Raw genomic sequence first — 12,738 nt, 5'->3', positions numbered from 1 at the left:
CCACAAACAAAAGAAACTCAGTACAGGAGAGTAAGAGGAACAAAGAAAATGTTAGCACCACACAAAAAAAAAAGCATTACAAAATGACAGCAATAAACTCACACTGATCAATAATTACACTGAATGTAAATGGTCTAAACGCACCCATAAAGAGACACAGAGTGACCGAATGGATAAAAAAACAGGATTCATCAATATGCTGTCTACAAGAGACACACCTTAGAAACACAGATGTAAATTTATTAAAACAATGGAAAAAATATATCAAGCAAATAACCATCAAAAAAGAGCAGGAGTGGCAATACTAATCTCAGATAAGATAGGCTTTAAAACAAAATCCACCATAAAAGACAAAGAAGGGCACTATATAATGATTAAAGGGATGATCTCTCATGAAGACTTAACCATAATAAACATCTACGCACCCAATGAGAAGGCTCCAAAATATATAAAACAAACTCTAGCAGCACCGAAAACAGAAATCGACAGTTCCACAATAACAGTAGGAGATTTCAACATACCACTCTCAATAAAGGACAGAACATCGAGAAAGAAACTCAGCAAAGAAACAGATGAGCTAAAGAGCACTATCAGGCAGCTTGACCTCATAGACATATATAGAACACTCCATCCAACAGCTGCAAAGTACACATTCTTTTCTAAAGCACATGGAACGTTCTCCAGAATAGACCACATCTTAAGCCACAGGGCAATCCTCAAAAAAATCCAAAACATTGAGATAATACAAAGGATCTTCTCTGACCACAATGCCATCAAAGTAGAAATTAACAACAGGAAGAGCAAGGAAAAAAAATAATTACATGGCAACTGAATAACACCCTGGTTAAAAACCACTGGATAATAGAAGAAATCAAAGATGGAATCAAAAAGTTCCTAGAATCAAATGAAAATGAAAACACATCATACCTAAACCTTTGGGACACAGCAAAGGAAGCTCTCAGAGGTCAATTAATAGCATTAGATGCACACATCAAAAAAGAAGAAAGGGACAAAATCAAAACATTAGTTACACAACTCAAATAAATGGGAAGAGAACAGCAAAAGAAGCCCATAGCCATGAGAAAAAAGGAAATAACTAAAGACCAGAGCAGAAATAAATTAAATAGAGAACCGAAAAACGATAGAAAGGATTGGCAAAACCAAAAGTTGGTTCTTTGAAAGGATCAACGAAATCAACAAACCACTGGCCAAATTGACAAAACAGGAGAGAACACAAATAACCCAAATAAGAAATGAAATGGGAGACATTACAACAGACCTAAGTGAAATAAAAAAGGACCATAACAGAGTATTATAAAAACTATCCTCCAACAAATTTGAAAACCTAGAGGAAATGGACAAATTTCTAGAAACACACTACCTACCCAAACTAACACAAAATGACGTTGAAAATCTGAACAGACCCATAACAAGAGAAGAGACTGAAAAGGTCATTAAAAAAAAAAAAAAAAACAAAAAAACAAACTCCCAACCAAAAAAAGCCCTGGCCTAGATGGCTTCACTAGAGAATTCTACCAAACATTCAGAGAAGAGCTTACACCAGTACTACTCAAACTATTTCAGAACACAGAAAAGGAAGTGATACTTCTGAATTCATTCTATGAAGCCAGCATAAGCCTGATACGAAAATCAGGCAAAGACACCACAAAAAAAGAAAATTTCAGACCAATATCTCTCATGAATATAGATGTAAAAATTACCAACAAAATCCTAGCCAATAGAATTCAGCATCATATAAAAAAAAAATAATAATACACCATGACCAAGTAAGATTTCATACCAGGTATGCAAGGATGGTATGCAAGGATGGTTCAACATTAGAAAATCAATCAATGTAATCCACCACATAAATAAAAGCAAAGCAAAGAATCACGTGATCATCTCAAGTGATGCAGAAAAGGCATTCAACAAAGTCCAACACCGATTCCTGATAAAAACACTCAATAAAACATGTATAGAAGGGAAATTTCTCAAAATTAAAGGGCATCTATGCAAAACCAATGGCCAACATCATTCTCAATGGATAGCAGCTGAAAACATTCCCCCTGAGAACAGGAATGAGACAAGGATGCCCTTTATCACCATTCCTATTTAGCATTGTTCTGGAAGTCCTAGATAGAGCAATAAGGCAAGAAAAATAAATAAAGGGCATCCAAATTCGTAATGAAGAAGTTACACTGTCCCTATTTGCAGATGATATGATCGTATACTTAGAAAATCCAAAAGACTCCACCAGAAAACTACTGGAACTAATAGAAAAGATTCAGCAGAGTAACAGGGTATAAGATCAACATACAAAAATCAGTGGGATTCCTATACACCAATAAAGAGAAAGATGAAAAGGAAATCGAGAAAACAATACCATTTATAATAGTCCCTAAAAAAATAAAATACGTGGGAATAAATCTAACCAGGGATGTAAACGGCCTATACAAAGAAAACTACAAAACACTACTACGAGAGATCTACATAAATGGAAAAACATACTATGCTCATGGATAGGTAGATTCAACATTGTGAAAATGACAATTCTGCCCAAAACGTTTTACAAATACAATGCAATACCGATCCAAATACCAACAACATTCTTTAAAGAGATGGAAAAACTTATCATTAACTTTATATGGAAAGGGAAGAGGCCCCAGATAAGTAAAGCACTACTGAAAAAGAATAAAGTAAGAGGACTTGCACTACCTGATCTCAGAACCTACTATACAGCTACGGTAGTCAAAACAACCTGGCACTGGTACAACGACAGATATATTGACCGATGGAACAGAATTGAGAACCCAGATGTAAATCCATAAGTTAACAGAAGAAAAAACAGGATCAATGCTAGAGTCCCTAATAAATGGCATTAAAAAAACAAAAAACCCAGTGCTGTTCAGTCGATTCTGACTCATAGTGACCCTGTAGGACAGAGTAGAACTGTCCCATAGAGTTTCCAAGGAGCGTCATTAACAGGATACAAATCACAACCAACAACACAAAAGCTCCAGATCATAAGCTAGATAACTGGGATCTTCTAAAAATTAAACACTTATGCTCATCAAAAGACTTCACCAAAGGAGTAAAAACAGAAGCTACAGACTGAGGGAAAATTTTTGGCTATTACAAATTAGACAAAGGTCTAATTTCTAAAACCTACAAGAAAATCCAACACCTCTACAACAAAAAGACAAATAATCCAATTAAAAAATGGGCAAAGGAAATGAACAGACACTTCACCAAAGAAGACTTTCAAGTGGCTAACAGACACATGAGGAAACACTCACAATCTCTAGCCATCAGAGAAATGCAAATCAAAACCACAATGAGATACCATCTCACCCCTACATTACTGGCACAAATCAATAAAATGGAAAATAACAAATGTCGGGAGAGGCTGCAGGGAGATCAGAACTCTTATGCACTGCTGGTGGGAACGCAAAATGATACAACCATTTTGGAAAATGATATGGCGCTTCCTTAGAAAGCTAGAAATAGAAATATCATATAATCCAGCAATCCCACTCCTAGGGATATGTCCTAGAAAAATAAGAGTTGTCACGTGAATAGATATATCTACACTCATGTTCACTGCAGCATTGTTCACCATAACAAAAAGATGGAAACAACCTAGATGCCCATCAACAGATGAATGGATAAACAAACTGTGGTACATACACACAATGGAGTATTATGCAATGCTAAAGAACAATGATGAATCTGTGAAGCATCTCATAACATGGATGCATCTGGGGGACATTATGCTGAGTGAAATAAGTCAATCACAAAAGGACAAATATTGTATGAGACCACTACTGTAAAAACTCACGAAAAGGTTTACATACAAAAAGAAACAATCTTTGATGGTTACAAAGGTGGGGAGGGGTGGGGATGGAAAAACCTTTAATAGACAATAGATAAGCGGTAACTTTGGTGAAGGGTAAGACAGTACACAATACTGGGAAAGCCAGCATAGCCTGTGAAAGGCAGGGCCATGGTAGCTCCACAGACACACCCAAACTCCCTCAGGGACTAAATTGCTGGGCTGAGGGCTGTGGGGACCATGGTCTCAGGGAACATCTAGCTCAACTGGCATAACAGAGTTTATAAAGAAAATGTTCCACATTCTACTTTGGTGTAGCAGCCTCCTAGGATACTCCACTGGTCCTGGTCTCACCCCTTCGGGAGCAAGGAATAATGAAGAAAACTAAGGACACAAGGGAAAGATTAGTCCAAAGGACTAATGGACCACATCTACATGGCCTCCACCAGACTGAGTCCAGTACAACGAGATGGTACCCGGCCGCCACCACTGACTGCTGTGATAGGGATCACAATAGAGGGTCCCGGACAGAGCTGCAGAAAAATGTAGAACAAAATTCTAACTCAAAATGAAAGACCAGACTTGCTGGTCTGACAGAGACTGGAGAAACCCTGAGAGTATGGTCCCTACTCTTTCAGCTCAGTAATGAAGCTACTCTTGAGGTTCACCCTTCAGCCAAAGATTGAACAGGCCCATGGAACAAAACAAGACTAAAGGGGTGCACCAGCCCTGGGGTGGGGACTGGAAAGTAGGAGGGAACAGGAAAGCTGGTAATAGGGAACCCAGGGTTAAGAAGGGAGAGTGTTGACATGTCATGGGGTTGTTAACCAATGTCATACAACAATGTGTGTACTGTTTGATGAGAAACTAGTTTGTTCTGTAAATTCTCATCTAAAGCTCAATAAAAAATAATAATAAAAAAAGAAGATGGAAGGAAAAAGAAAAACATTGTGTCAACCTTTCAAAGTTCAATTCTGAAAACCTCTGAGACTCCATCTCTTAGTCTTCCCCCTAGTTGACCTGATACTCAATTATTTTTATGAGTCACTTCAAAAAACAAAAAACAAAACCCACTGCCATCAAGTCAATTCTGACTCACAGAGTAAAACTGCCCCACAGAGTTTCCAATGAGCCTCTGTTAGATTCCAACTGCCATAGGACTTAACCACTATGCCACCATGGTTTCCATGAGCTACTCAGGGAGCTATAAAAGATACTACTCAAGTGTGTGTGTGTATGCACATCCATAACTTTGTTGTTGTTAGGTGCTGTCGAGATAGCGACCCCGTGCACAAAAAAGCGAAACACTGCCAGGTCCTGCGTCATCCTCACAATTGTTGCTATGCTTGAGTCCACTGCTGCAGCCACTGCGTCAATCCATCTCCTTGAGGGTCGTCCTCTTTTTCAGTGCCCCTCCACTTTACCAAGCATGTTTTCCTTCTCCAGGGACTAATCTCTCCCGATAACATGTACAAAGTATGTGAGACGTAGTCTCGTTGCTCTTGCTTCTAAGGAGCATTCCGGCTGTACTTCTTCCTAGACAGATTTGTTCGTTCTTTTGGCAGATTATGGTATATTCAATATTCTTTGTCAACACCACAATTCAAAGGCATCAATTCTTCAGTCTTCCTTATTCATCATCCAGCTTTTGCATACATATGAGGCGAATGAAAACACCATGGCTTCGGTCAGGCGCACCTTAGTCCTCAAGGTGACATCTTTGCTTTTCAATACTTTAAAGAGGTCTTTTGCAGCTGATTTGCCTATTGCAAGGTGTCTTTTGATTTCTTGACTCCTGATTCCATGGATGTTGATTGTGGATCCAAGTAAAATGAAATTCTTGACAACCTCAATCTTTTCTCTGTTTTATTATGATGTCGCTTATGGGTCCAGCTGTGAGGACTAATTTTCTTCAGTTTAAATTTGAACTTGGATATGAGTAATTGATGGTCTGATCTGCAGTCTGCCCCTGGCCTTGTTCTGACTGATGATATTGAGCTTTTCCATCGTCTACTTCCACAGATGTATTTGATTTGATTCCTGTGTATTCCATATGGCGAGGTCCATGTGTACAGTTGCTATTTATGTTGGTGAAAAAAGGTATTTGCAATGAAGAAGTCACTGGTCTTCCAAAATTCTATCAATTGCTCTCCGGCACTGTTTCTGTCACCAAGGCCGTATTTTCCAACTATTGATCCTTCTTTGTTTTCAAATTTCGCATTTCAATCACCAGTAGTTACCAGTGCATCTTGATGGCACGTTCGATCAATTTCAGACTGCAGAAGTTGATAAAGACCTTCAATTTCTTCATCTTCGGCCTGGTTGGTACGTAAATTTGAATAATAGTAGCAGTTACTGGTTTTCCTTGTAGGTGTATGGATATTATTCTATCACTGACAGTGTTCTACTTCAGGATAGATCTTGCAATGTTCTTTTTAACGGTGAATGCAACGCCATTCGTCTTCAAATTGTTGTTCCCAGCATAGTAGATGATATGAATATCTGATTCAAAATGACCAGGACCAGTCCATGTCAGGTCACTAATGCCCAAGATATCAATCTTTATGCATTCCATTTCATTTTTGACTATTTCTAATTTTCCTACATTCATACTTTGTACATTCCTGGTTCCGATTATTCATGGGTGTTTGCAGCTGTTTCTTCTCATTTTGAGTCATGCCACATCAGCAAATGAAGGTACTGAAAGCTTGACTCCATCCATGTCTTTAAGGTCAATTGTACTTTGAGGAGGCAGCTCTCCCCCGGACATATTTTGAGTGCCTTCCAACCTGAAGGGCTCATCTCCCAGCACTATATCAGATAATGTTCCGCTGCTGTTCATAAGGCTTTCACTGGCTAATTCTTTTCAGGAGTAGATTACCGGGTCCTTCTTCCTAGTCTATCTTAATCTGGAAGCTCAGCTGAAACCTGTCTATCATGGGTGATCCTGCTGGTATTTGAATACTGGTGGCATAGCTTCCAGCATCACAGCAACACACAAGCCCCCACAGTACGACAAACTGACAGATGCATGGGGTGCATAACTTTAGAGGGGACAAATTTGCTACCAAATCTAAGTGAACAAAAAACCCGAATCAAACCCATTGCCGCCAAGTCAATTCCGACTCATGGCGACCCTATAGGACAGAGTAGGGCAGTTTCCAAGGAGCACCTGGTGGATTCAAATTGCTGACCTTTTGGTCAGCAGCTGTAGCATTTAACCACTGAGCTACCGAGATTTCCATAAAGCTAAGTAAGACCCCTGAAAAACCAAGGCTGGCCTTTGGTCGGTGTATCAGCGGATACCTACTTCCCATTTCTATTGCTGTCTTGGTGTTCCTTAGAGCTCCGTCCTGGAAATGCTGACCCCGAGTGAGAAGGATGAATTAAAATTTTATTAGGCTTGCTTAAATTCCAATTAACAGAGGATGCTCTTTTTTAGATCATTTAGATTTAGTTTATAAGCTACTTGCCTAAAAGCTGTTCTGCTGGGAACTCATACAAAATATTTTTTTACAGAAATTAAATAGCACAAAAGCAGGAGCAAGTTCCCCAGAAAAGAAAGAAAACAAGCAGCACTCATGACCATTTGGAGCTCCTTTTGGGAAGTAGCACTCAAGGGGAAAACAGACCATGTCCCTTCCTTTAGAGGCAACCCCTAGGGTTTTATCAGTCCTCGAGAGAAAGAGAGTGAGTTTCTCCTGTCAAGGTAAGAATTTTCTCTGCCTCTTATGACACCCCCAAAAGCCTCTCTCTGCAAAAAAAAGTAACAAATGCAGTTGGAACAACAAAGAACACACAGGTAAAAAACCTAGGCGTGAAATAAGAATCTACTTTGAAAGTGTAAGAAGCACAGCAAGGTAGCAAATGGTAAGCATTAAAGAAGTGGAACAGATTATTTGAACTGTAATAGTTTAAGGTTTAGAATGATGAAAAAGCTTTCAGAAAAGAGGTAGGATTACACTGAACTTTTGTGGTCCATATTTGGTGTTTTTGCTGGTCCAGCATCCAGCCCCTTATGCTGGAAATAGTGCCTGATTTTTTCTTTGTGGACCCAACCTATCCCCACTCTCAACACAGGTGGTTTAGGCAAGGTTGACCACTCACCACCCCTCTATCCAAAGAGACGCATGTGATATTGCCTTGGCCATCAGAGTCATTGTGACTCATGCAGAGATAAGCTCACGACCCAGTTAAACCCAGAGTCATCCCTGAGACTTTTGCTGGAAAGAACTGTGCCCTTTCAGTGGGCATTGCTAAGTTGATAGATTATAAGACTCCTGCTGTGATGGAAATCCTTGTCACCATACAAAGAGAGCCTCCCTGAGTGCGGTGCAGTGAATTACTTAATATAGCCCTTCTAGCCATAGTTTTTTGTAATTTCCACCCAATGAGTGGGTGGGACTATGCACATGAGGTGCTTGTGGACCATCAAAGGGATTGGATAGCTTGCTAATAATGTAAATAAGGTACACGGCACCCTTGTGGGGGTGGGACCATGCAAATAAGGTATATGGAACAGTAATGAGGGAACTGGTCAGTTCTGTCATCCTGTTAGGCTTAAAGGGAAACAGAGAGAGGAGCTGTAACTCATAAGACAGAAAGAGGCAGCAGAGGCAGCAGAACCAGGAGAGAGGAGAAGAGCTGTAACACCAGAGGCAGCGAGAAGCAGCAGCAGAGACAGCAGAACCAGGAGACTGGCAGGAGATAGCGTGGTAGGTATGCTGACCTATGGAGCAAGAGAGCCGACAGCCTTCAGGCTGAGGCTTCCTGGTGGAGTGGGGTACCCCCAGACACATACTGGCAGAGCTAAAGAACTTTGTAACACTTGCCCAAGCAGGGCAGAGACCAGGCGGAGGGGTTGAGGGCCAGAGAGAGGCCTGCGTGCGAGCGTGGCTGAGAAGAGGCTGTCCTAATTGAAGAACTATATCCTATTTCCTGATCCTGAATTGTAACCTGTTACATTTCCCTAGTAAACCCCATAATCCTGAGTATGGTCTGTGAGTCCTCTGTGGCCACTGCAACAAATCTTGGCAACTAACCAAAAGGTCTGCAGTTCGAATCCACCAGCTGCTTCTTGGGAATGCTATGGAGCAGTTCTATTCTGTCCTATAAGGTTGCTATGAGTCGTAATCGACTTAACAGCAATGACAATGGGTAACAGAGAAGAAGAGAGTGCCATGGGAGGGGCAGACAGTGGCAGAATTGGTAAAAATGCTGGAACGTGGAGGCATGTCTGACCTCATGAAATCAGCCTTGGGCTGCTGATACTGATCTTGATTCTCCTTTCCCCTTGCGAAGTTAGAGGAGGTCAGAGGACACCTCTGCCTCACCATTTTTATAGTTGGTGTCAGAAGCAGGGATTGTTTCAATAGTTCCAGACTCTTGGAAACCTGGGACTTCGGAGGAGAAAGAACCAAGGGGTGTGGGAAGTGAAACTTTTGATTCCTAGGTGGTTACTTTGCTTATTGTTACTTGTAATGACTGAAAGGAAAGTAAGAGATGTTATGCTACAGCTGAGGGGAGAAAGGCTGCATCTGGGATGGCCTGGGGGGCAAAAACCAGGCCAAATAAAGGAGATGATTGATAGGGGGCCAGGGTCTACTGGCTCAACCCAACCAGAGGCCCAAGGCCATATGCATATGAATAGGAAGATAGCCAAGGTGTGGAGAAGATGAAATTAGAATGTTTAAAAAGGTTTAACTGCTTTTCTGAAATGTACTATGAATATTGAATGTTTCTGCTACCTAGTGTTATAAAACAGATCTAAATGTATGACAGAAATGAATATTGGGTATTACAGATAATAGAGCATGTAAACTCCGCCTTCAGCCAATACTTAATTGGATTCTGACTCATAGTGACCCTCTAGGTCAGAGTAGAGCTGCCCCATAGTTTCCAAGGAGCAGCTGGTGGATTTAAATTGCTGACCTTTTGGTTTGCAGCCAAATGCTTAACCACTCCCCACCAGGGATCCAAGTATGGAGTGGAAGCTTAGGTAAAAGACTTGAGCCCCACCTGGAATTTGCATGTAAAGAAAGAGCTTGCAGAAAAAAATAAATGACTGTTTTGGTTTTGAATTTTGAACAGATAGTTTGCCTTTGAGTGCTGTGAGGCAGGAAAGGTCAGTGCCTGTCAGAAAAATCCCCTTCTAGGACTGAAGCCCTGGTGGCATAGTGTTTAAGAGTTTTGGCTGCTAACGAAAAGGCTGGCAGTTTGAATCTACCAGCTGCTCGTCGGAAACCCTATGAGGCAGTTCTACTCTGTCCTGTAGGGTCACTATAAGTTGGACTGAACGGCAACAGGTTTGGTTTTGGTCTTAGGACTGGAAGTTAAAGGCAGTCAGTCGGTGACTAGACAGCCTGGTATGCTTGCTTGTGGTGACCACCTGGATCCACTCGAGTAGAAGTAGGGGAGATGCAGCAATGAAAAGACGGACTGAGTCTGGACATGCTCCACTGGCACTCACTGACCTGTGCCATGGAGGCTTGGAATAAGAGAGGGAGAGAGAACACTGGCTGGCATGAAGTGCAGGGAGTCGTATGGACTCTTGTGCCTATGGGTGGTGCTTGTTGACCTAATCTGCAGGGGCTAGGGATAAGCTGACCAGAACTTGACCAACTGAAGAGAAAGATGTTTGACATTGTGAGCTGGTGTAGGATGTTGCAATTTGAGGGCTTCCTCTGGACTGGACTTTGCTTAAGGATACAGATGCTCAAAGTTTCAAGTGGAACAGACTCTGCACCAATGAATATGCTTGTCTCTTTAGAGTACTGGTTTGATAGCGACGGGCAATTTAAACACTGGCTATCGAAAACAGGGGAAGATAAAGGCATGAAGTGGCTGGCTTACACGCTTTTGTGGGTATCCTTAGACTCAAAATGAGGGGGACAAGGGAAGATTCTCACTGAATAGATTCCTCTTTTTCTGATAGGTCGGGGCAAGAGAGTGTGGGTTAAGATGTTGACAGCATATGATTCAGCTGTGAGTGTTGACTGTTAACAGGGTTAATTGTGATGGTAAAAACTCTAACTGTAGAAGCTATAAGTGTGAAAGAGTGGACTGAGGGAAGGCACTGCTGGCATGGAGTACAGTGGCTGAACCCAAAGACCCTTAAAGGTTTTACTATGCTGATACCTTGTGAGGCACAGAGCATGGGAACTATCTCAGTTAAATTTTATCAGAGGTCATCAAGGGTGAAGAAGAGATGAACTTTTGGAGATCCTGACCAGATTAGATAGATACCTGCAGGAGACCTGAATGGTTGGTACCTGAGTAACCTCACCCATAGGACTCTTTGTCTTACTGAATGACTAATTGCTAATGCCTGTTTTGGAATGGAAAAACGATTGGGAGGGGGAAGTTAATCCTTTAAGTTTGAAAGGGCCACTGGCTGGAAATGCCAGGGGGTGGCCTGAGGTGCACTGAATTACTTAAAATGGCCCTTTGAATATACCATGGACTGCCAAAAGAAGGAACAAATCTGTCTTGAAAGAAGTACAGCTGGAATGCTCCTTGGAAGTGAGGATGGTGAGACATACTTTGGACATGTTATCAGGAGGGACCAGTCCCTGGAGAAGGATACCATGTTTGGTAGAGGGTCAGGAAAAAAGAGGAAGACACTCAATGAGATAAACTGACACAGTGGCTGCCACAATGGGCTCAAACAGCAATGATTGTGAGGATGGCACAGGACCAGGGAGTGTTTTGTTCTGTTATACACAGGGTTGCTATGAGTCAGAACCAACTCGACAGCACCTAACAACAGCCATAGCCTTTGTAACTCCTACCAAATGACTGGGTGGTACTGTGCAAATGAGGTACAAATGAGGTGCTTGTGGACCACCAAGGGGATTGGATAGCTTGCTAATATTGCAAATAAGGTGCATAGCACCCTTGTGGGGGTGGGACCATACAAATAAGGTGTATGGAACCCTAATGAAAGAATTGGTCACTTCTGCCATCCTACTAGGCTTAAAAGGAGACATTGAGAGAGAGAGATAAAAAGGAGCTCTAACTCAGAAGGCAGAGACAGGTAGCAGAAGCATCAGAACCAGGACAGAGAGGGAGAGTTATAACACCAGAGACAGCAAGAAGCAGTAGCAGAGAAATAGCGGCAGTATAGGCAGCAGAACCAGGAAACCAGCAGGAGATGGCGAGATGTGTGTGTTGACTCACAAACCAAGAGAGGTGAGTTCCTTCAGGTGGAAGCTTCCTGGTGGAGTGGGGTGCCCCCGGGCACGTACTGGCAGAGCTAAAGAGCTTTGTAACACTTGCCCAAGGAGGACAGAGGCCAGGCCAAGGGGCCAAGGGCCAGAGAGAGACCTCCCTAAGAGCATGGCTGAGAAGCGGCTGTCCTAACTGAAGAGCTATATTCTGAATATTTCCTGACCCTGAATTATAACCTATTACTTTCCTAATAAGCCCCATGATCCTTACTATGGTCTGTGAGTTCTCTGTGGCCACTGCAACAAATTATAGAACCTAGCAGAGGAGAGTGCTGTGGGAGGGACAGATGGTGGAGGGTGGAGGCATATCTGACCTCTGCCTCACGGGAATGAGACTTGGGCTGTTGTTGATCTTGATTCTCCTTCTCCCTTGTGAGATAGATGAGGTCAGAGGCCACCTCCACCATGCCATTTTTAAATTGAGGAAAGCAGAGCCATTAAATGGAGAAAGACTTGTAACTGAATTATTAGAGCACCTGTTGTTGCTGTTGTTAGGTGCCATTTGGTCAGTTCCGACTCATAGCAACTCTATGCACAGCACAGCAAAACACTGCCCGGTCCTGCACCATCCTTTCAGTTGTTGCTATGCTTGAGCTTATTGTTGCAGTCAGTGTGTCAATATACCTCGTTTTGGGTCTTCCTCTTTTCCATTGACCCTGTACTTTGCCAAGCATGATG

The sequence above is a fragment of the Loxodonta africana genome, chromosome 4, assembly GCF_030014295.1.
Source record: "Loxodonta africana isolate mLoxAfr1 chromosome 4, mLoxAfr1.hap2, whole genome shotgun sequence".
NCBI lineage: Eukaryota > Metazoa > Chordata > Mammalia > Proboscidea > Elephantidae > Loxodonta > Loxodonta africana.
The sequence above is the reverse complement of the archived record's forward strand: the minus strand, read 5'-3'. Positions refer to the sequence as shown.